The following is a 22,793-nucleotide window of genomic DNA, read 5'->3' as shown; positions in this document are numbered from 1 at the left end:
ACTAGAGACACTACCCAACACATCTGTGCAAAGCTTTATCGGATTTTCATAGTCGTTTCCATTTCGCGACCGATCGGAGCTTACTTTCTGAACGCCCCTCGTATAATTACCGGCATTACCTTTCGCTGGACCTAGAGCTCAAGGTCATTACTGTGGCCGCGGTCGAGATAGCGGATCCCAGGGTGGCGGAACTTGGTTTGGAGTTTGCTGGTTCGAATTTTGCTGTCGAAAAACTTTCATTCTGAGTATTTTCCCGGGAATGAGACAAGAGATGCTGACGTAAAGTTACTCATTCACAGAGTGTACACCAACGTACTGAGTTAAGCGCAAATCTCTTTTCAGTTTTTCGGTGAGCATGGGCATGTAACACCGTCGCTGGGATGGGCTTTAAGCTCGACGACTACCTTGATGCCGTTCGGGAACAGTAGATGCTGTGCCGGTGCTATGTTTTCCCTCTCTCTCTTATCGCAGCACAAACATGACCTCATATTCCCCACTCACTTAAAATAGGCATCGATACGAAGTAGCAACGGACTAGACACAACACTAACATTTCTCAAGGGAAAAGTACCCAGAGAGCTAGTAAGATGTGATGATGGAAAACCTATCAGTATTAGACGCTGAATCGCCATTGAATATCCTAGCCAACAAAGCCATCTGTCTTAGACTTTCTAACAGATCTATTGGCGGAAAATGAGATGTAACATCTTGAAAAAACGCCCTTATTACTCCCGTCAGTTTCGCTTTACTCAGGGACAGATCCACGGGGTGGTGGGGTGTCTCAGTTTCTTACTCCCTCAAATACACTACTGGAAATGGAAAAAAGAACACATTGACACCGGTGTGTCAGACCCACCATACTTGCTCCGGACACTGCGAGAGGGCTGTACAAGCAATGATCACACGCACGGCACAGCGGACACACCAGGAACCGCGGTGTTGGCCGTCGAATGGCGCTAGCTGCGCAGCATTTGTGCACCGCCGCCGTCAGTGTCAGCCAGTTTGCCGTGGCATACGGAGCTCCATCGCAGTCTTTAACACTGGTAGCATGCCGCGACAGCGTGGACGTGAACCGTATGTGCAGTTGACGGACTTTGAGCGAGGGCGTATAGTGGGCATACGGGAGGCCGGGTGGACGTACCGCCGAATTGCTCAACACGTGGGGCGTGAGGTCTCCACAGTACATCGATGTTGTCGCCAGTGGTCGGCGGAAGGTGCACGTGCCCGTCGACCTGGGACCGGACCGCAGCGACGCACGGATGCACGCCAAGACCGTAGGATCCTACGCAGTGCCGTAGGGGACCGCACCGCCACTTCCCAGCAAATTAGGGACACTGTTGCTCCTGGGGTATCGGCGAGGACCATTCGCAACCGTCTCCATGAAGCTGGGCGACAGTCCCGCACACCGTTAGGCCGTCTTCCGCTCACGCCCCAACATCGTGCAGCCCGCCTCCAGTGGTGTCGCGACAGGCGTGAATGGAGGGACGAATGGAGACGTGTCGTCTTCAGCGATGAGAGTCGCTTCTGCCTTGGTGCCAATGATGGTCGTTTGCGTGTTTGGCGCCGTGCAGGTGAGCGCCACAATCAGGACTGCATACGACCGAGGCACACAGGGCCAACACCCGGCATCATGCTGTGGGGAGCGATCTCCTACACTGGCCGTACACCACTGGTGATCGTCGAGGGGACACTGAATAGTGCACGGTACATCCAAACCGTCATCGAACCCATCGTTCTACCATTCCTAGACCGGCAAGGGAACTTGCTGTTCCAACAGGACAATGCACGTCTGCATGTATCTCGTGCCACCCAACGTGCTCTAGAAGGTGTAAGTCAACTACCCTGGCCAGCAAGATCTCCGGATCTGTCCCCCATTGAGCATGTTTGGGACTGGATGAAGCGTCGTCTCACGCGGTCTGCACGTCCAGCACGAACGCTGGTCCAACTGAGGCGCCAGGTGGAAATGGCATGGCAAGCCGTTCCACAGGACTACATCCAGCATCTCTACGATCGTCTCCATGGGAGAATATCAGCCTGCATTGCTGCGAAAGGTGGATATACACTGTACTAGTGCCGACATTGTGCATGCTCTGTTGCCTGGCTCTATGTGCCTGTGGTTCTGTCAGTGTGATCATGTGATGTATCTGACCCCAGGAATGTGTCAATAAAGTTTCCCCTTCCTGGGACAATGAATTCACGGTGTTCTTATTTCAATTTCCAGGAGTGTACAATTCGCTGCCTCTCACGTTAACGCACCACACAGTCATCCATGCTGACCACTTAGATAAAATTTTATATACATATATACAGGGTGGTCCAAAAGTCCGGAAACGCCCTCATAATATTCAAGTGGAGTAGCAAACAAGGAAACAGAGTCCCTACACACGAGGAACGGGAAGGGGGAAACTTTATAGGCTATACCACCAACATGGCACCCATCTTGAAAGCCGCCATCTTGGATTCAACTCCAAAATTTCAAATGGGAATGTGGTCATGTGACATATCAAACAGCTAGAGAATTTCACCAGAAAAACAATGCCGTTGTTATTTTATACATAGCATTATTCATTCTCGGGTTATAGCCAGTTACATGTGGCAGCGGTGGGACACTCAGCAGCAAGTGTGTTATGTGTCGAAGAGACATTACGCTGATGTTACACAGTCCTGAGAGACCACCAACAGTCATAGGAATGGCTCAATATGTTGTCCATTATGTTGGATTGTTAATGCTATCCTCCGAACCCAGTCCTGATGAGCTTTGACCAACACATCTGGCTGAATTTGACCGCACGCATCAACAATGCGCTGCTTTAGATGATGCAAATTCCCCGTATTTTCACAGAATAAACCAGTGCTTTGACATGACCCCAAAGATAAAAATCCAAAGGTGTTAAATCTGGTGAACGTGGTGGCCATTCCACAGCACCCCTATGACCAATCCACTTTTGAGGGAACTGCACATCCAGGTATGCTCGCACATTGTGCCCACAATGTGGTGGGGCTCCTTCATGCTGGAAGAATTCCGGAAATGTCCCGTCCTCCATTAACAACGACGAACACACTTCTTCATCCAATAACCTCAGATAACCGTTGGCTGTTAACGTACCATCAATAAAAAAGGCCCAACATCTTTAGTATCCCACACACCACACCAGACCATCACTTTTTCTGAGTCGACCGTTTTGGAAGCATCGACCCAGTGCGGTTTTGTGTTGGACCAGTATCTGTGATTCTGCTTGTTCACTTCACCATTGATAAAGAAATTGGCTTCATCGCTGAAGAGCACCTGATAGGGAAAACCTGGGTTTATCTGCAGCTGCTGTGTCACCCATTCTGCGAACTGTACCTGACGCTCTGGGTCATACTCGTTCAGGTGTTGGAGCAGCTGAATTTTGTACGGGTGCCATTTTTGCTGCGATAAAATTCTCAGTATGGAGGTACGGCTAACCGCACATTCTTGTGACAGGCGACGAGTACTCCGTTGCGGACTCTTGCTAAATGATGCCAACACGCTCACTGTTTTTGCTTCATCGGTGGCGGATTTTGGTCTTCCAGCCTTAGGTCTATCTGCGACAGAACCTGTTGCTCGGAATTTGACCAAAAGCTTAGCAACTGCGCTGTGAGTGATGGGCTGTAGGCCGGCCGGTGTGGCCGTGTGGTTCTAGGCGCTTCAGTCTGGAACCGCGTGACCGCTACGGTCGCAGGTTCGAATCCTGCCTCGGGCATGGATGTGTATGATATGCTTAGGTTAGTTAGGTTTAAGTAGTTCTAAGTTCTAGGCGACTGATGACCTCAGAAGTTAAGTCGCATAGTGCTCAGAGCCATTTGATGGGCTGTCTGGTTGGGTAACGACTGTTGAAATCCTCAGCAATGACCTATGTGCTTCTTTCTCCTGATATCAAGATGATTTCAATGTGTTCTTCATGTGTTAAGGACATTTTGTAACCTGTAAATAAGGAAGCAATGATTAAAACGTTAGCATGAGTAAATGATATCTAACAGTTAAACAAATGTAACATATGAGGCATGGGATAGTCACTTTGCACCGTTTCAGACTCCATTTTATGACTTCTCAGTACGTAATACTCACGCTGCCGAGTGTCCCACTGCTGCCGCAAGTAATTGGCTGTAACCCGAGTATGAATGAAGCTATGTTTAAAATAACAACGGCATTGTTTTTCTGGTGAAATTCTCTATCTGTTTGATATGTCACATGACCACATTCCCATTTGATATTTTGGAGTTGAATCCAAGATCTCGGCTTTCAATATGGCCGCCATGTTGGTGGAATAGCCTATAAAGTTCCCCCTTCCCGTTCCTCATGTGTAGGGACTCTGTTTCCTTGTTTGCTACTCCATTTGGATATTATCAGGGTGTTTCCAGACTTTTGGACCACCCTATATATATATATATATATATATATATATATATATATATAAACCTGCTTAAATTTATGCTTGGTAAATTTTTCCAAAATAACTTCCAAAAAGAATAACATGAGATATAAAATCGAAGAGAGCACTCCCCATTTTCGGTATTTCACTTAATGAGTACTGTTGTCAACATAGGTCTGCAGGCTAGAGATACTATGCGAGCATGTAAATTAGAGGACTACTGTCTCCTTTAGTCGTTTCCACGTAGAATCACGAAGGGCAGCCTTTCTGGGTTTTTCTAATTTTTAATTTTTTCCCTTGGTGGTGGACGTCTCCCTTTCTGTCTTGCCTAACTCAACTTCCTGTGGGTTGCCGTTTCTACCTGTGGACTAATGAGCTATGCCAGATTTGTTGTTTGCAGCAGGTACGGTCAGGCTGTGAATGGCCGCCTTTACCTGTCTGGCACCTTCTTTGAAGGCGGCCAGGCTGCAGCCCTCAACTAAGCAAGTAAAAAGTGTACTGCGTTAAACATAGTGTGTAATTTTCAAGAATTGCTTTTATTTTTTGGAAATTGGGTCATAAACTTGGAAATTGATATATGGAAAAGTGTAAACGCCTTTACTAAAATGTTCTTGCCCCCATGACACCGCCGGCCGGGGTGGCCGAGCCGTTCTAGGCGCTTCAGCCTGGAGCCGCGCGACCGCTACGGTCGCAGGTTCGAATCCTGCCTCTGGCATCGATGTGTGTGATGTCCTTAGGTTACTTAGGTTTAAGTAGCTCTAAGTTCTAGGGCACTGATGACCTCAGATGTTAAGTCCCATAGTTCTCAGAGCCATTTGAACCATTTTGAACCCATAACACCCTCTCTGCTCCCTTGGATCTGCATCTGGCTTTACTCCCTTTTGTATTCCGTCTTACGATCAGAAGTTAATACAGACAATGGAGTATCCAGAATCAAAACCATACACTCATTTCAATTACTTATAATTCAATAAGGCGTTAAACACCATCGCAGAATTTATTTTATAATGCATTAAACGTTTAAAAATTCATCTCATGTGGCCAATACCACTACACAAGGAGATGTAAGATCATGCAAAAAACAATATTTGAAAGAAACCATCTGATGAAGCAGCCGAATATTCAAGTTCAGTTGTAAAGATCTTGGGCAGTTTTCAGCAAGAAGCCCCATCATCTACCTTTAAGCTAAGTATTAGTTCACTCAGATATTAAACAGAATATAATTTATATCCAAGATAATTACGATCACAAGCTGCTTATTTTGAAACTAGCTGTTACCTGCAGCTGCACATGCATACTGGTAGTTTTTTCATGATGAGTGGTGGTGAGTAATAAGTTGTTGTTTGAGTAAGAATAGCTCGTGATGTGCACCCCCTCCCCACCCCCCGCCATCCCTTTCAGTTACCACAGCTCAGCACACACAGCTTTGCTGAGTAGTGCATGCGGTCGGCCGTCGGCAGGAGCGCACATCTATGAATCGAGCCATTGAAGTAGCTGTACATTATAAAATGTGTACATTGTGCAACAAATTTAATAACTATTTTACATAGTTAATCTTCACTGGTGAAAAAAAAAGTGTTCCATCCTCCACACTTTTAGCTCTACAGGGTGAAAAGTATTTAAACCGACAAACTCTGGGAGGTTGTAGGGGACATCAAAACAAATACTTTTCCCTAATGTCATTTTTTCCTATGAGGATTATTTAAACCGGTGGAGGTCGTATTACGCTCTTCAGTTGTTAGAGGGCGTATTACGCTCTTCAGTTGTAGGCAACTGCTGTCCGCCAATGTAGTAGCGCATTGTCTCTGTTTACTAATGGAGCGATACACATGGAGTGAGTACACTGATATGGTTGGTGCGTACTACGTAGCGCACCACAACAGACGAGCTGCACAGCAGATTACCCGGACAGGGGCGCCGTCGCACTGTAAGAACGCTGCAATTTGAGAAAGCTGTCTTGCAGCATGTGGAGCGGGTCCTTCAATCAGCACTCGTACAATTCCACATGAGGACGAATCATACGAATGTAAGAACAGTCCTTCGAGAGCAGTTGTTAGGTCCATTTCACTTACAGCTTGTCCACAACCTGGAACCAGTTGATTATCCACCCAGAGCACAGTTCTCGCAGTGATACCTGAAACAGTGTGAAATGCATCCTACATTTCCATCCTCTGTTGCTTACCGATGAAGCAACGTTTGGGCGTGATGGAGTCTTCTATATGCACAATTCGCATGTTTGGAGTGTGGATAACCCACATGCCACAGTTGGTTCAAATGGCTCTGAGCACTATGGGACTTAACATCTATGGTCATCAGTCCCCTAGAACTTAGAACTACTTAAACCTAACTAACCTTAGGACATCACACAACACCCAGTCATCACGAGGCAGAGAAAATCCCTGACCCCGCCGTGAATCGAACCCGGGAACCCGGGCGAGGGAAGCGAGAACGCTACCGCACGACCACGAGCTGTGGACAGATGCCACAGTTACTAGAGCTCATCAAGTGCGGTTCTTCGTTAATGTGTGGGTCGGTGTTGTTGGGGACTGTTTCATTGGGCCGTATCTGCTACCTAGGCCATAAAATGGCAGGCACTATTACAATTTTCACGCCAGAGCATTGCCAGAATTGCTGGAAGACGTCCCGCTCCCTACAAGACAACGCATGTGGTTTTAACATGACGGGGCGCCGGCACATTTCAGTCGTCGTGTGGGTCGATTCCTGGACCGACGGTTCCCAGAAACGTGGATTGGCAGAGGTGGTCCTGTACCATGGCCTGCTCGATACCCAGATATGTCCCCTCTGGACTTTTTTGTGTGGGGAGAGATGCGCAACCTTGTTTACGCAACCCCTGTTGCATCAGAAGAGGATCTGGTTGCCCGAATAGTAGCAGCAACAGGAACAATTCAGGATACTCCTGAGGTTTTTGCCCGTGTCAGACAGAACATGATCTGACGGTCTAACCTTTGTTTACGTGTCAATGGAGGCATTTTTGAAAATCTACTGTAACTGAAATTGGGTTGTGTTAATGTGTTGTCTCTTGGTCATAAAAAAATGGAAAAGTGTTTCTTGGTTTAATTAATTGTCGCTAGAGAAATCTTCCTCTACCGGTTTAAATACTCCTCATAGGAAAAAATGACATTAGGGAAAAATATTTGTTTTGATGTCCCCTACAACTTCCCAGAGTTTGTCGGTTTAAATACTTTTCACCCTGTAGACATCTCTTATTTATACTTTCTAAAGTAGCCTTTGTTCTTCTTCAGGGTTCATGCTATCTCCATACCAAATTTCATCGATATTGGTTCAACGGTTTAGTCGTAAAGACGTAACAGGCAAACACACTTCCACATTTATAAATCTTCAAATTACGATATATTTTTTCCGTGATTCAATTCTGACGAAACATAGCCCATAGGTTGCCCCAATGCAACGCTCAAGTTACCTGTGAAAGCTCCATGAAAACTCGTATACTAGTTTTGGAAATAAGCGTGCTCAGACAGACAGGGTCGACGGTTTTACAGTTTTATTATTAACATATGTGTCGTACTGACAGAGCTGGCTGGTTTACCAGAATAGCTATAAATATTACATTAAAGTGCTGTGAAATTTAAAGTAACTAATTGCGCTGGTGTCCGGTTGGCTTTTAGAAGAAGCTACAGACTTAACATCACTAGGCAATAAACAGAGGTGAAAAGAACAGGTGCAGAGTTTTACGAAGTCTTTTATATCGTGGAACTGTTCTTACGTCTTTGGAAATGGAGAAGTTTCAGTGCTTGCAGCAACTGCGAAGTACAATACCTTGTTGTCTTAAGTAACTGTGCGGCGTCGCATCTCAGGAGCCACACTCAGCTAATGGCGATCTGCAGTAACGCAGAACCTGTCGAAAACTGAGAGCTTTTTCTTGTTCTGCTCTAACAATAATATCGGGTCCCTAAGGATACGGCGCTGAAAGCAATCGTTGAGCTGTAAACGACAATTCGGTATTTATGATCCCCTAAAGCAGGGGTTCCTAGCTCAGGGGTAAAATGGAATTTTCTGAAGGGCAAAACTAAACTATTCGATTCTGTTTCAGTCACGACACTAAATTATTTTCAAAAGATCATTACTAATATCACAATTTTGTAAGACTCTAATATTGTTTATATAAGTTATCAATAATTACATTTTTTCTCAAATAGTAGTATTAATCAGGTGGAGGTTACAGGTTCCTCACGTAGTCCACCCACTACACACAGATGCTGCGCTTTGTACTATGTTGACGATAAAAATAGAGCATATTCGTAACAAATGCTAAATATCTCAAGAAAATGTCTTCTCCAAGTTGTACATAATGGCTTCAGTCGTCCAGAAATTTCTTCATTGCCGCTCGGGATTAGCCGAGAGGTCTTAGGCGCTGCAGTCATGGACTGTGCGGCTGGTCCCGGCGGAGGTTCGAATCCTCCCTCGGGCATGGGTGTGTGTGTTTGTCCTTAGGATAATTTAGGTTAAGTAGTGTGTAAGCTTAGGGACTGATGACCTTAGCAGTTAAGTCCCATAAGATTTCATACACATTTGAACATTTGAACAATTTCTTCATTACTCGCTTCGAAACAGAAAAATAAATTAATTGACAGCACGACACAGCAGTAATTACACAAGGCTGTACGCATTATTATTATTATTATTATTATTATACAGGTTAGACACAAAGCATTAACAGCCGAAAGTCGTCCAGTTTGTGCCAGTTCAGAGGTAAGGGGCACAGCAATCAGGTGATTCACAAACAGTAAGTATAATGCACCCATCTGAACTTGTTTCATTTTAAATGGTGTTGTCGTGTGCAGGTCGAGTAAGTGTCACAATGGAGAGGAGTAATGCAGGGGAAGTATGTTTTGTAGCTTGTCTTTTCTTACTGTGAGAAGGGGTTGTGGGTAGCACTAACGATGCAAATTGCTTCATCATTCTCTCTAGCCGGCCGAAGTGGCCGTGCGGTTAAAGGCGCTGCAGTCTGGAACCGCAAGACCGCTACGATCGCAGGTTCGAATCCTGCCTCGGGCATGGATGTTTGTGATCTCCTTAGGTTAGTTAGGTTTAACTAGTTCTAAGTTCACGGGGGCTAATGACCTCAGAAGTTGAGTCCCATAGTGCTCAGAGCCATTTGAAGCCATTCTCTCTAACACACACACACACGCACGCACGCACGCACGCACGCACGCACGCACACACTAAATATCGTTCTCCTTCACATGTTTCATCATTTTAAAAATAAAAGTGTTCCGAGGGAACGCCATTCTTCTACAGTTTAGTTAGGTGCTAAAGTTGGTCATAATGTGGGGAAGGGGGAGTGTGGTGTCACCGCCAGACACCACACTTGCTAGGTGGTAGTTTTAAATCGGGCGCGGTCCATTAGTACATGTCGGACCCGCGTGTCGCCACTGTGTGATCGCAGACCGAGCGCCACCACAAGGCAGGTCTCGAGATACGGACTAGCACTCGCCCCAGTTGTACGGACGACTTTGCTAGCGACTACACTGACGAAGCCTCGCTCCTTTGCCGAGCAGATAGTTAGAATAGCCTTCAGCTAAGTCCATGGCTACGACCTAGCAAGGCGCCATTAGCCTTACATAGCAATTGATACTTATCGTATAAAGCATGTCTCATCAAGAACGATGTATACAACAAGGATGGATTAAAGTTAAGTATTCCAAAAGCTACGTACTTTTCTTTATAGCATTCATTACGTATCCTGTTTCGGACCTCACGCCATCCTTCGTGTGTTTATAGCGTGCATTGCGGTCCCCTCAAATCACACTGTGTCGGCACTTCTGTCGACACATCAGGGAGGGCGCAACAGATGGCAGGGGGGGGGGGGGGGGAGGGAGGGTGTACTACCTAATGACTGATTGCATTCAGGGGTAATGGTCAAAGAAAGGTTGGAAACCACTACCCTAGAGCGTGAAACTGCATGTGTAGTATTAATTATCTTGCTTTGTCTGACAGAAGTTCCAGCGAAACCTGTCATTGTTTCAGTATACAGAGTGTTACAAAAAGGTACGGCCAAACTTTCAGGAAACATTCCTCACACACAAATAAAGAAAAGATGTTATGTGGACATGTGTCCGGAAATGCTTAATTTCCATGTTAGAGCTCATATTAGTTTCGTCAGTATGTACTGTACTTCCGCGATTCACCGCCAGTTGCCCCAACTGAAGGAAGGTAATGTTGACTTCGGTGCTTGTGTTGACATGCGACTCATTGCTCTGCAGTACTAGCATCAAGCACATCAGTACGTAGCATCAACAGGTTAGTGTTCATCACGAACGTGGTTTTGCAGTCAGTGCAATGTTTACAAATGCGGAGTTGGCAGATGCCCATTTGATGTATGGATTAATACGGGGCAATAGCCGTGGCTCGGTACGTTTGTATCGAGACAGATTTCCAGAACGAAGGTGTCCCGACAGGAAGACGTTTGAAGCAATTGATCGGCGTCTTAGGGAGCACGGAACATTCCAGCCTATGACTCGCGACTGGGGAAGACCTAGAACGGCGAGGACACCCGCAATGGACGAGGCAATTCTTCGCGCAGTTGACGATAGCCCTAATGTCAGCGTCTGAGAAGTTGCTGCTGTACAAGGTAACGTTGACCACGTCACTGTATGCAGAGTGTTACGGGAGAACCAGTTGTTTCCGTACCATGTACAGCGTGTGCAGGCACTATCAGCAGCTGATTGGCCTCCACGGGTACACTTCTGCGAATGGTTCATCCAACAAGGTGTCAATCCTCATTTCAGTGCAAATGTTCTCTTTACGGATGAGGCTTCATTCCAACGTGATCAAATTGTAAATTTTCACAGTCAGCATGTGTGGGCTGACAAGTATCCGCACGCAATTGTGCAATCACGTCATCAACACAGATTTTCTGTGAACGTTTGGGCAGGCATCGTTGGTGATGTTTTGATTGGGCCACATGTTCTTCCACCTACGCTCAAAGGAGCACGTTATCATGATTTCATAGGGGATACTCTACCTGTGCTGCTAGAACATGTGCCTTTACAAGTACGACACAACATGTGGTTCATGCACGATGGAGCTCCTGCACATTTCAGTCGAAGTGTTCGTACGCTTCTCAACAACAGATTCGGTGACCGATGGATTGGTAGAGGCGGACCAATTCCATGGCCTCCACGCTCTCCTGATCTCAACCCTCTCGACTTTCATTTATGGGGGCATTTGAAAGCTCTTGTCTACGCAACCCCGGTACCAATTGTAGAGACTCTTCGTGCTCGTATTGTGGACGGCTGTGATACAATACGACATTCTCACGGGCTGCATCAGCGCATCAGGGATTCCATGCGACGGAGGGTGGATGCATGTATCCTCGCTAACGGAGGACATTTTGAACATTTCCTGTAACAAAGTGCTTGAAGTCACGCTGGTACGTTCTGTTGTTGTGTGTTTCCATTCCATGATTAATGTGATTTGAAGAGAAGTAATAAAATGAGCTCTAACATGTAAAGTAAGCGTTTCCGGACACATGTCCATATAACATTTTTTTTTTCTTTGTGTGTGAGGAATGTTTCCTGAAAGTTTGGCCGTACCTTTTTGTAACACCCTGTATACTGACGAGGAGGGACAGCACAGTTGTGTAAAATTATAATGACCATATGACAGTGAACTGTTACACTGTCACTAGTCGATTATCCTGCACACACAGTCGTAGCCAATGTTCACTTTGGATATCAGTTGTGAGCGAAGGTCCACATTTGCCACTGTGGTCATTTTCAACCCGTTGTTCGCCCCTTTAAGATAGAACCATACTGATGGAAGAGGGTTCAAATGACTCTGAGCACTATGAGACTCAACTGCTGAGGTCATTAGTCCCCTAGAACTTAGAACTAGTTAAACCTAACTAACCTAAGGACATCACAAACATCCATGCCCGAGGCAGGATTCGAACCTGCGACCGTAGCGGTCTTGCGGTTCCAGACTGCAGCGCCTTTAACCGCACGGCCACTTCGGCCGGCGATGGAGGAGGGGAGGCGGGGCAGGGGAGCACAGGGCAGGAAATAGTTGGTTGTGTGCAGATGTCAGTGTCAGATAGGTGGAGGGTGTTACAGTAAAATTTTGAAGGTGCAGAGAACCAAAACAACATTGATGACGACAGGAGTAGGTCAAATGAGGGTACTGTCATTTGGAGGGAAGCAACTTTGCAGGCTGCCTGTTAGCAGATTTAAGTCATTATAGCCGCGCGGGGTCGCCGCCCGGTTAGAGGCGCCATATCACTGACCGCCCCCCCCCCCCCCCTCCCACCGGTTCGAGTCCTCCCTCGGGCATAGGTGTGCGTGTTGTTCTTAGCATAACTTAGTTTAAGTAGTGTGTAAATCTAGGGACCGATGACCTAAGCAGTTTGGTCCCTTAGAAATTCACACACACATTAAGTCTTCATAGGCCGTTCGTTGGAAGGTTTTTAGAGGGAGTCGCAAAGACAGTAATTATTCCAAGACATTTTAATGTATTGGTAAGATAGATGGGATAGATATGGGTGGTGAGTTAACCATTAGGAAGACACAAAAGGAATGTGGTGTGCCCTGTGAATTTTCCCTGGGTTTTGGCAGGGCTGGTTTTAAGGTATCAGAGTTTACACCAGGAGATTAAGTTATCGAGGGAGCACTAGGTAGTCTTAACGTGTCTGGTGAAGGAAATGGACTATCACGGCCTAGAGTGGAATTCGGAATAAAGGAGGGTACAGTGAAGTGTGACTAGGAGCCAATGTTTTTTTTTTTTTCTTTTTTCTGATACACAATTAAGTCCCATCACGCACTGCAGTTTTATTTTTTTGTGGAGAGATTCTATATCTTACTAGCCTTTTTACCTCCAGCATTACCCATGCACAGGTATGTCACATACATTCCTCCTCCTCCTCCTCATCTTGATATCTCCTCCTACCCCTCTCTCTGCCCATCTCCTCCTACACATCTCCCTGTCCAGCTCCTTCTCCCTCTCTCTGGCTTTTCGTCTCGTCCTGCCCCTCCCTCTATATATCCACCTCCTCGGCCCCCTCTCTCTGTCCATATCCTCCTCACCTCTCCCTACAACCTCTCCCTGTTCATCTCCTCTCCCTCTTCATTTTCCATCTGCCTACTACCGCTCTCTCTCTTCCACCCACCTCCTAAACCTCTCCTTTATCCCCCTCTCTCTCTATCTATCTCCTCCTCCTCTCTGTTTGACCATGCCCTCGTCTCCTCTCTCCTTGTACAACTACACCTCCCCATCTCTCTGTCCATCCCCAGCTACCCAGTTCATCACATCTCCCCTTTTTCTCTCCATCTCATCCTTCCTCCACTCAATAGCCATCTCCCCATACCCCTGTCTCTGTTCATCTGTGCACATTCACACGTATAGTCACTGGAATGCATTCAGATACAATGTGAACTATATGCATGTTGTGCAGGGCAGCCTAAATGCTGTGGGATTGAAACCTTTTCACTCCAACCCCCACCCCTATGGGAACTAGGTGGTTCCTACTCCCACAGTACTTCTTTACAGACAATAAATAGTATGTGTACCAAATTTTGGGTGAAATCTATCCAGTGGTATTTATGTATTCCAGTCTTCTGTTAGTCCATCTTCTCCTTTCCTCTCTCTCCATCTATCTCCTCCTCTAACCTTCTCTGTCTATCTCCTCCCCTCACTTCCATTTCCATGTACCTAACAGCCCTTTCCGTCTTCCACTTACCTCCCACACCTCTCTATCTCTTCCTCCCATCTCTCTTTGAACATCTCCTCCTCCCCTGTCTCGGTCCATCGCCTCCTTCCCCTCTCTCGGCGTCTCGCCTCCTCCCTCCTCTCTCTGTCAACCTAATCCCACCCTCTCACAATCAGTCTCCCCCTCCACTCTTTCTGCTCAGCTGTCCCCATCTGCACCCCCACTGCTATGGCAGCTAGTTGTTTCTTATACCAAAAGTCCGTCATTCCAGACAACAGGTACTGTGTGTGCCAAATTTGGTTTGAATCGACCCACAGCTTTAGGACGATATGTGGAAAACATACACACACACACACACACACACACACACACACACACACACACACATTTTTATATGTGTATATGACAGATACCTTAATGGGTTAGTTTAATTACATTTGTGGTGTGGTATGTAAGTATTTAAAGCTGGCAGCGAGAGGAAGAATGGTATGTAGGTGGGTGCAGGGCGCAATGTATTAGTCAAAATGTGGAACACTGGGTACAGTAAGAATACTTAGATAGGAGACAAAGAGGATATCTATACAGAATTTGCCTAGTAGTAATTTGTTTTATGAAGGAGTGCATAAATTGGAGATGGTGTGATACTAGTTAGACGATGAAATGCTTAAGAACGCATTGCTGAGTTTATGGAAGGTATCCACTTATCAGCCAAAACATTATGACCACGGCCCACAGGGACGCTGGATGCCGCCTTGTGGCGTTGCAAGCACGTGACATGGTAACTAAAGTATGTAAACGGAGCAGACAGAAACAGGGAATCACCCTAGCGAAGATATGCGCCGCAAATGGGGAAATCCGTAAGCGACTTTGACAGGGGCAGATTATTATTATGTAGAGCCTGTGAACGAGAATCTCAAAAACGGCGAAGCTGGTCGAATGTTCACAAGCTACTGTCGTGAGCACCTGCGGGAAGCGGTAGAAGGAGAGTGAAACGACCACTAGGAGCTAAATGGTTGGACGTCTGCGACTCTTCACAGAACGAGGGTTTCGGAGGCTTGTCTGCTCTGTAAATTATGACATCTCTGCCGAAACTCTACAATGCTGGAGCCCGCAAAAGTGTTTCGGAGCAAACCGTTCATCGTACGTTGTTGAGGTCCGCAGCAGACCACCCCTACGTGTTCACGTGTTAACCCAACAGCACTGTCAGTTACGATTGCAGTGGGCACAGGATCATCGGCATAAGACGTCGACCAATGCAAACGTGTCGGCTCTTCCGGTGAATCACATTTTTGCTCCACTATGTCGATGGTCTTCTCCACAAACGCCGTCATCGGCGTGAACGGTGGCTCGAAATGCGCAGCGCGCCACGGACACAGTCTGGTGAGAGGAGCATTATACTTTGGGAGACATTCCCCTGCACTTCCATGGGACCTGTGGTAATAGTCGAAGACACGCCGACAGCTTCGAAACACCTGTATCTCCTCATGCTTGATGTCTTACGCGATGTCATCTTTTGGCAGTATAATTGTCCACGTCCCGGAGCCAAAACCGTGCTACAGTGGTTTGAGGAGCATTATAGTGAACTCATGTTGATGTCTCGGTTACCAATTAACCTGATGTAAATCGTATGGAACCCCTCTGGGTCGCTATTGGGTGTCATCACCACGTAAGGAAATCAGCGGCCCGTTTTTTACGCGTGTTACATAACGTGTGCGTAGACATCTAATGCCACATACCTCCACTAACCAACCAACAAACTATCGAACCCCCAAATGGTTCAAATGGGTCTGAGCATTATGGGACTTAATATGAGGTCATCAGTCCCCTAGAACTTAGAACTACTTAAACCTAACTAACCTAAGGACATCACACACATCCATGCCCGAGGTAGGAGTCGAACCAGCAACCGTAGCAGTCGCGCGATTCCGGACTGAAGCGCCTAGAACCGCTCGGCCACCGCGGCCGACCCTCGGATCCCTGATACGCAGAATCAGTGATACATTTCGTTCCAAAGACGGACAAACAACCTATTAAACAGGTGCTCATAATGTTTTGCCTCATCAGTGTATTCCTGAGTTTGGTGCCTATCTGCCGCTTGTACCACTACTTCCTTCTGTGTAACGCGTTACAGATGTGTCGCTGTAGTTACTAGCGGTGTTTCTGATATGTCTCATTTTCTGGTGTCCAGGAAGGCTCGGTAAACCTGACAACATTCTCTCGTGGGAGTGTGGACTGGTGAAGATAAATTTGGCCGGGTTACGGTGTGGATGTATGTCACTACGGGGATGGTCTCCTGAAGAAATGTTTCAGTGAGAGGTATGTCAGCAGAGTTTGGAAGAATGATCGAGTAGCTTCCGTTTTGGATGAGGATGAAATCTTGGTAGACATCTTCCATCTTTGATAATCTTGTACGAGTTCGGGAGGTATCTCTCGTCAGTTTGCCTGCTCAAGCTGCACTAGTAAGGTTCGTACTAATCCCTGAGACGACTGATCCCGTGATGCAGGGGCTCCCACGAACTTAACCGCTGCGTAAGACGTACGCATTAGGAACATGTTTTCCAAGAGAAGAATTGGAATTTAATTTGCAATTATTAGTGGCCCCAACGTTACGTTGTATTTGCAGGATCATACTGAAGTCAATAGCCATAATAACTTGGCGAAGTATTAAATGAAATATATGATCCAGTGAGTAACATTTTATTGATTAAGAAACAAACACAAAATTCGGGTCGCCACAAGCAGCTTACGCACTTGAAAAGTATTCTGTCTTGGACAAGCTACGGTGAAAGATAGAATAATATTACGTGAGTGCAAACTTTAATCTGAGGAAAACTCCAATATACACCTAATTTAAAATGAGGAGATAAGACTTTGGTAGATTTTAAACAAAATCGAGTGTCATAACTTCTCTCATAATGTGATAACGAAAATTATATTAATTATAACTGAGCAATGAGTGAGCATTTGACGCAAAACAGCTTAAGAAAACTCATGAGAGAGTTTACCAATACAGGCTCAAGTTATGTTTCCAACTAAAGGCACCTTACTGCTTACTGAACCCCGCGTTAAATATTCTGAAATTCACCTCTCTCTGCCAAACCTACTCTGAATGCTTCGCACAACACAGCGTTATTACCATAGCTGTATCTGCTGCTTCGGCAGCAGATGGCGTGCTTCAACTGCGAACTGCGCCCGTGGCTGATCAGGGGGCAACATGCGGAAATCGTTCGTTAATGCTGTCCGTCTCCGAATGCCCTCGGTGATGCCGCATAGAGTCGGTAGTACTTCCCAGCAAAAACGATTATGACCCTAAGCATGGCAAGCTAGAATTCATCGAAAACTTCTACCAAGCAAATAAGTGCTCTAACATGAAGCGTTCGAGTCAAACGTTAACTTACAGAAGCCCGATTCCCAAGTGAAATCAAAATTTAACTGTGACTAGCCGTTCAGCTTCAGAGCACAGCACCATAGCCTGCCCAATGACCGATGGTAGGAGAAAGGAAGGTCGTTCCAACGGTTTGGCTCCCACAGTTTCCATGCCTAGCATCTGTGCCATAAGCGTCATGGCATGAACGAACTATGAACTATAGGTTAAAATACTGGAGTTCACACTGAGGTGATTTGGATTAGTGGATCGTAAGTTCTTTATCCTGCTTCGGTACGTTAGTAGAGGAGTAACAACATTCAGCTAAGTTCTATTTCCAGCCACAGTAACTGCTTATCAAAAGATTAAATTATTATGAGGTAAAGTCTGTTAAATTGCTTGTGTTTGAGATATATTGCACATATTCGGATGGTGACATAGTATAAGGGGGCGATCAAAAAGTTTCCGTTTGAGGTTGTTTCTGCAGCGTATATGCAACGTAGCGCGACTTCAGTGCGGGTATATATGCATCGACATGTAGGCAAGGGAGCAGTGTGGCATTCGTGCATTTACCACGTGCGTGTGGTAAATGTGGAAACGTGAACTATGGCTTCGTTATTGCCAAATGCGTCCAAGCAGTACTGGTGCTATTATTCTTTTTTCGGCTTCCAAAGGACAAAAACCAGTAGAAATCCACTGGAGAATGAATACTGTGTATGGCGCACCATATCTCTCGAAAACCACCGTTGTGGAACGGTGAGCCAATTTCCGTGCTGGTCGAAATTCGACACAAGACACCTGTCGATCTGGGACGCCATCCACATTTCAAGGAATCTGGTGTCTCTATCACTAGGGAACATTTCTGCACAATTCTGGAGAAATTACGGCGTGCAATTACGGCGAAACGACCAGGAAAACTGCGACAAGGGGTACTGCTGCTCCATGATAACACACGTCCCCATATCGTGAATCGGAACGCGGAAGCTACGCCAATTCAAGTGGGAGGCTACGAGCATCCGTCCTATTGTCTCTCCCCATGCGATTATCACGCCTTCAGTCGCTTAGAAAAAGACCTTGACGGGTCGACAATTCCTTTCGGACGACGATGAGCACCAGGCAGCTACGGACTTCACGCAGCAGGACACGGCGTGTGTGCCGGTGTGATTATTGCCTCAATGCTCACGGCGATTTTGCCCGATTAGCATACTGATTCTGGATGGTACGGTCTTCGAACGGAAATTTTTTGATCGCCCCATATAATTAAAGGAGCAATGCATAGAGCGTGTTTCATTTACCTACACATATCACTCCTTTGACGTACTACACAATATGAACATCATCTGCTGCCGTGCCCATACCTCAAACGGTTATAGAATTATGAAACGGATAGTATATAGTTTCCACAGGACAGCAAAGTCCATCAATATAAAATTAACTGCAATACCTTTGCAGCAACATGTCGGATACCTATTCTTCTTCTTCTTACTAATAACGGAAATAAATTCCCTAAATGAGACTGAGATTCGCAAAAATTTGTCCTCTGTTACTGAGCTTTCTAATTTACTTGTAAAATCATGTTTAGTAGTACTACACAATATGAACATCATGCGCTACTTCGCCTGATAAGCTTGCCAGGAGCCAGGCGGTCCTTCCTAAGTTCTTGTCTTTTATCTCAACAAAAAGAACAGAAGGACCTCGTCGGTAGCTGCAAAAAAACTGCCAGTGCAAACATTTACATGTCGTTGATACGTTGCGGTAACTTCTCGGGAGTCATTGAAGTTAAACTGCCTCTGTTTTATCTCGCTGATTGCTCGATTCGTCTTCTAGCGTGTTGTCTCGTTTTTGCTTCTACTCTGCAGGTCTGTTGATATCATAATCATACGCTGTAGCATCTCTCCATTATGTGGAATCCTATATGCGTAAAGAATCACTTCACTGAGAGATTCAGGTGAAATTTCGTTATCGACTGTTAAACTGTATGGCTTGTCGTGCAAAGTTTGTGCACCAATCGCCACCGTACACGGTCTCATAGAATTTTTAATCAAACTGAATTGACTGTTACGTATTTATCAACAATACGCAAACGATCGTTGTTTCCACTCCACTAGCAGTGGCTGAGTAAGAAGTACATATGCCTCACACATCTCTAAACGAACTGAGCAATTTCTCTTCACACTTCCTATCTGCGAATGAAAATGAAATTAAATGATCGTGTAGTATTGTTGGCCAACGGCCTTGCCGCAGTGGTAACACCGGTTCCCGTCAGATCACCGAAGTTAAGCACTGTCGGGCTGGGCTAGCACTTGGATTGGTGACCATCCGGTCTGCCGAGCGCTGTTGGCAAGCGGGATACACTCAGCCCCTGTGAGGCAAACTGAGGAGCTATTTGATTGAGAAGTAGCGGCTCCGGACTCGGAAACTGACATACGGCCGGGAGAGCGGTGTGCTGACCACATGCCCCTCCATATCCGCATCCAGTGACGCCTGTGGGCTGAGTATGACACGGCGGCCGGTCGGTTCCATTGGGCCTTCATGGCCTGCTCGGGAGGAGTTTAGTTTTAGTTTAGTTGTACTGTTGGCTGGGAGGCTCCATACGGGGAAGTTCGGCCGCCAGATGCAAGTCTTTTTTCAGGTCACGCTACATTGGGCTACTTGCACGTCGGTGATGATGAGATGATGATGAGAACAACACAACACACAGTCCTCGAGAGGAGAAAATCTTCAACCTGGCCGGGAATCGAACCCTGGGCCGGTGCATGGTAGACAAACACGTTACCACTCAGCTAAGCAGGCGGACTCTGCGAATGGAACAGGAAGGGGAGAAAGAAATTCTGGAGAAGTTAGATTAACTTGTTTGTCAGTATGGTTAATATTCGTAACTGAATGTGTCTGATACTCGTTTGGATATGAAGACACGTCTAAATCTACATCTACATTTATACTCCGCAAGCCACCCAACGGTGTGTGGCGGAGGGCACTTTACGTGCCACTGTCATTACCTCCCTCTCCTGTTCCAGTCGCGTATGGTTCACGGGAAGAACGACTGCCGGAAAGCCTCCGTGCGCGCTCGAATCTCTCTAATTTTACATTCGTGATCTCCTCGGGAGGTATAAGTAGGGGGAAGCAATATACTCGATACCTCATCCAGAAACGCACCCTCTCGAAACCTGGACAGCAAGCTACACCGCGATGCAGGGCGCCTCTCTTGCAGGGTCTGCCACTAGAGTTTCCTAAACATCTCTGTAACGCTATCACGGTTACCAAATAACCCTGTGACGAAACGCGCCGCTCTTCTTTGGATCTTCTCTATCTCGTCTGTCAACCCGACCTGGTACGGATCCTACACTGATGAGCAATACTCAAGTATAGGTCGAACGAGTGTTTTGTAAGCCACCTCCTTTGATGATGGACTACATTTTCTAAGGACTCTCCCAATGAATCTCAACCCGGCACCCGCCTTACCAACAATTAATTTTATATGGTCATTCCACTTCAAATCGTTCCGTACGTATACTCCCAGATATTTTACAGAAGTAACTGGTACCAGTGTTTGTTCCGCTATCATATAATCATACAATAAAGGATCCTTCCACGTCGGGGTGGATTTGGTCCCCAAGGATAGATACATACCTGAGTTGAGCCATTGTGCCTTCTAGAATGACAATATCACCCAGGGAATGCCACAAAAACATTCCTTAGACCATAATGCTCCTTCCTCCGGCCTGGGCCCTTCCAACGATTGTTGCAGTGTGTTTGCTTTCTGTATGGTGGAGCATTCATCTGAAAACACCACCTCTTGCCGCACAGTGGAAGTCCAGTTGCAGTACTGGCGTGCAAATTCCCCGATGAACAGCATGTTATCAACGGTGCGTGTACCAGGGACCCGCTGAGGAGGTTCATACGCAGAAACGTTCTCTGAACTGCCGTTGAGGAGACGCTGTTGGTAGCCCCTTGGTTCATCTGGGCTTTCAGTTGCTCAACAGTTGTACAGCTATTCTCCCGTACACATGCCCACGTCTGTCGTTCACTCCTGTCAGTTATGGCCCATGGTGCACCACGGCTGCGTCGACGTCGGCTTTGGATAGCGCCATTTTTCCGTGTACGGTATACTTTAACCATGGCACTGCGTGAACAGTTTACAAACTTAGCAGTTGGGAAATGCTTGCACTGTTGGGCCGAAAGCCAATTATCATGCCCTTTTGGACGTCAGAGGCATTGCTCCGTTTCTTTATTACGACTACGACCGCACTGTTTTCCGCATAACCCCGACACGCTTTATATACCCTTCACTTCTAGTGCTGCCATCTACCGCCTGTGAGTGGTTATTGCACGTTGATGTTTACGACAGGAGGTGGTCACATTATGTTACTAGACCGTGTGTAACCATAAACGTCTGCTATTGGTCGGATACCCTGTCTATCATTTTGATTTCGCCCTTATTATTATAGGGCAGCCTTTTTGATTTAATATTATTTTTTGCGGGACGAGACTCAAAATAAGCTAGGAGATTTTTTCTCACGATGAGCTGCACTGTCACATGCTGTCCTCGTAAAATATTCCAGCTTAAGGACGAAATTAATTTTCGCATGAGGCGTCACTTGGACCATACTTAGAAAGAAGTGATACAATGTAGTACAGAAAATAACTGAAAGAAATGACACGTTTCAAATGGTTCAAATGGCTCTGAGCACTATAGGACTTAAGATCTGAGGTCATCAGTCCCCTAGAACTTAGAACTACTTAAACCTCACTATCCTAAGGACAAAACACACCCATGCCTGAGGCAGGATTCGAACCTGTGACCGTAGCGGTCACGCGGTTCCAGACTGTAGCACCTAGAACCGCTCGGTCACACCGGCCGACTCCGACCAAAATTATCAGCCTGTTACACACTACTGACGTAGCGTCACCAACCTATGAACCCCTTACTTCCAGTTCCTGATTCCTGTAAGAGATTTTTCTTGTCCGAGAGAACAGGCACTACATTACTCCAACTACGCACATTATTTAACGCCTTATTTACAGCACTTAATGATTCTTTTGATGAAGTCTGCAACATTTAAAACGAAACACCAAGGGAATTAGGGACGCTTTCGTCAATGAGAAAAGTGAGTTTATCGCTGGTCATAAATACCCGTATAGTTCACGCTCTTGTCATTTTCTTAATCACACAAATTCTAACAAATAGGAATCGGTACCCAGTTTCTCAGCAGTGTAAGAGAAAACGCCAGTTTGGCGGGTATTTCACGAGAGCCGTTGATGTATGTTGGAGGCAGGTTTTCACTCTACCTCGCCATACTGCAGCCTCAGCCTAATATCCCAGGAGAAATTCCGCGTGGAACGCTAAGCG

At 46.2% G+C, this 22,793-nt stretch overlaps 1 pseudogene; it reads left to right on the top strand.

Moving 5' to 3' along the window:
* The first annotated feature begins 19,668 nt into the window (after window positions 1–19,668).
* On the top strand, window positions 19,669–19,786 carry LOC126471825 (5S ribosomal RNA; annotated as a pseudogene).
* Window positions 19,787–22,793: the final 3,007 nt, after the last annotated feature.

This window comes from Schistocerca serialis, chromosome 3, assembly GCF_023864345.2.
Source record: "Schistocerca serialis cubense isolate TAMUIC-IGC-003099 chromosome 3, iqSchSeri2.2, whole genome shotgun sequence".
In the NCBI taxonomy this organism is placed as follows: domain Eukaryota; kingdom Metazoa; phylum Arthropoda; class Insecta; order Orthoptera; family Acrididae; genus Schistocerca; species Schistocerca serialis.
Note: the sequence above shows the minus strand (reverse complement) of the source record. Positions and strands in the feature narration are given on the sequence as shown.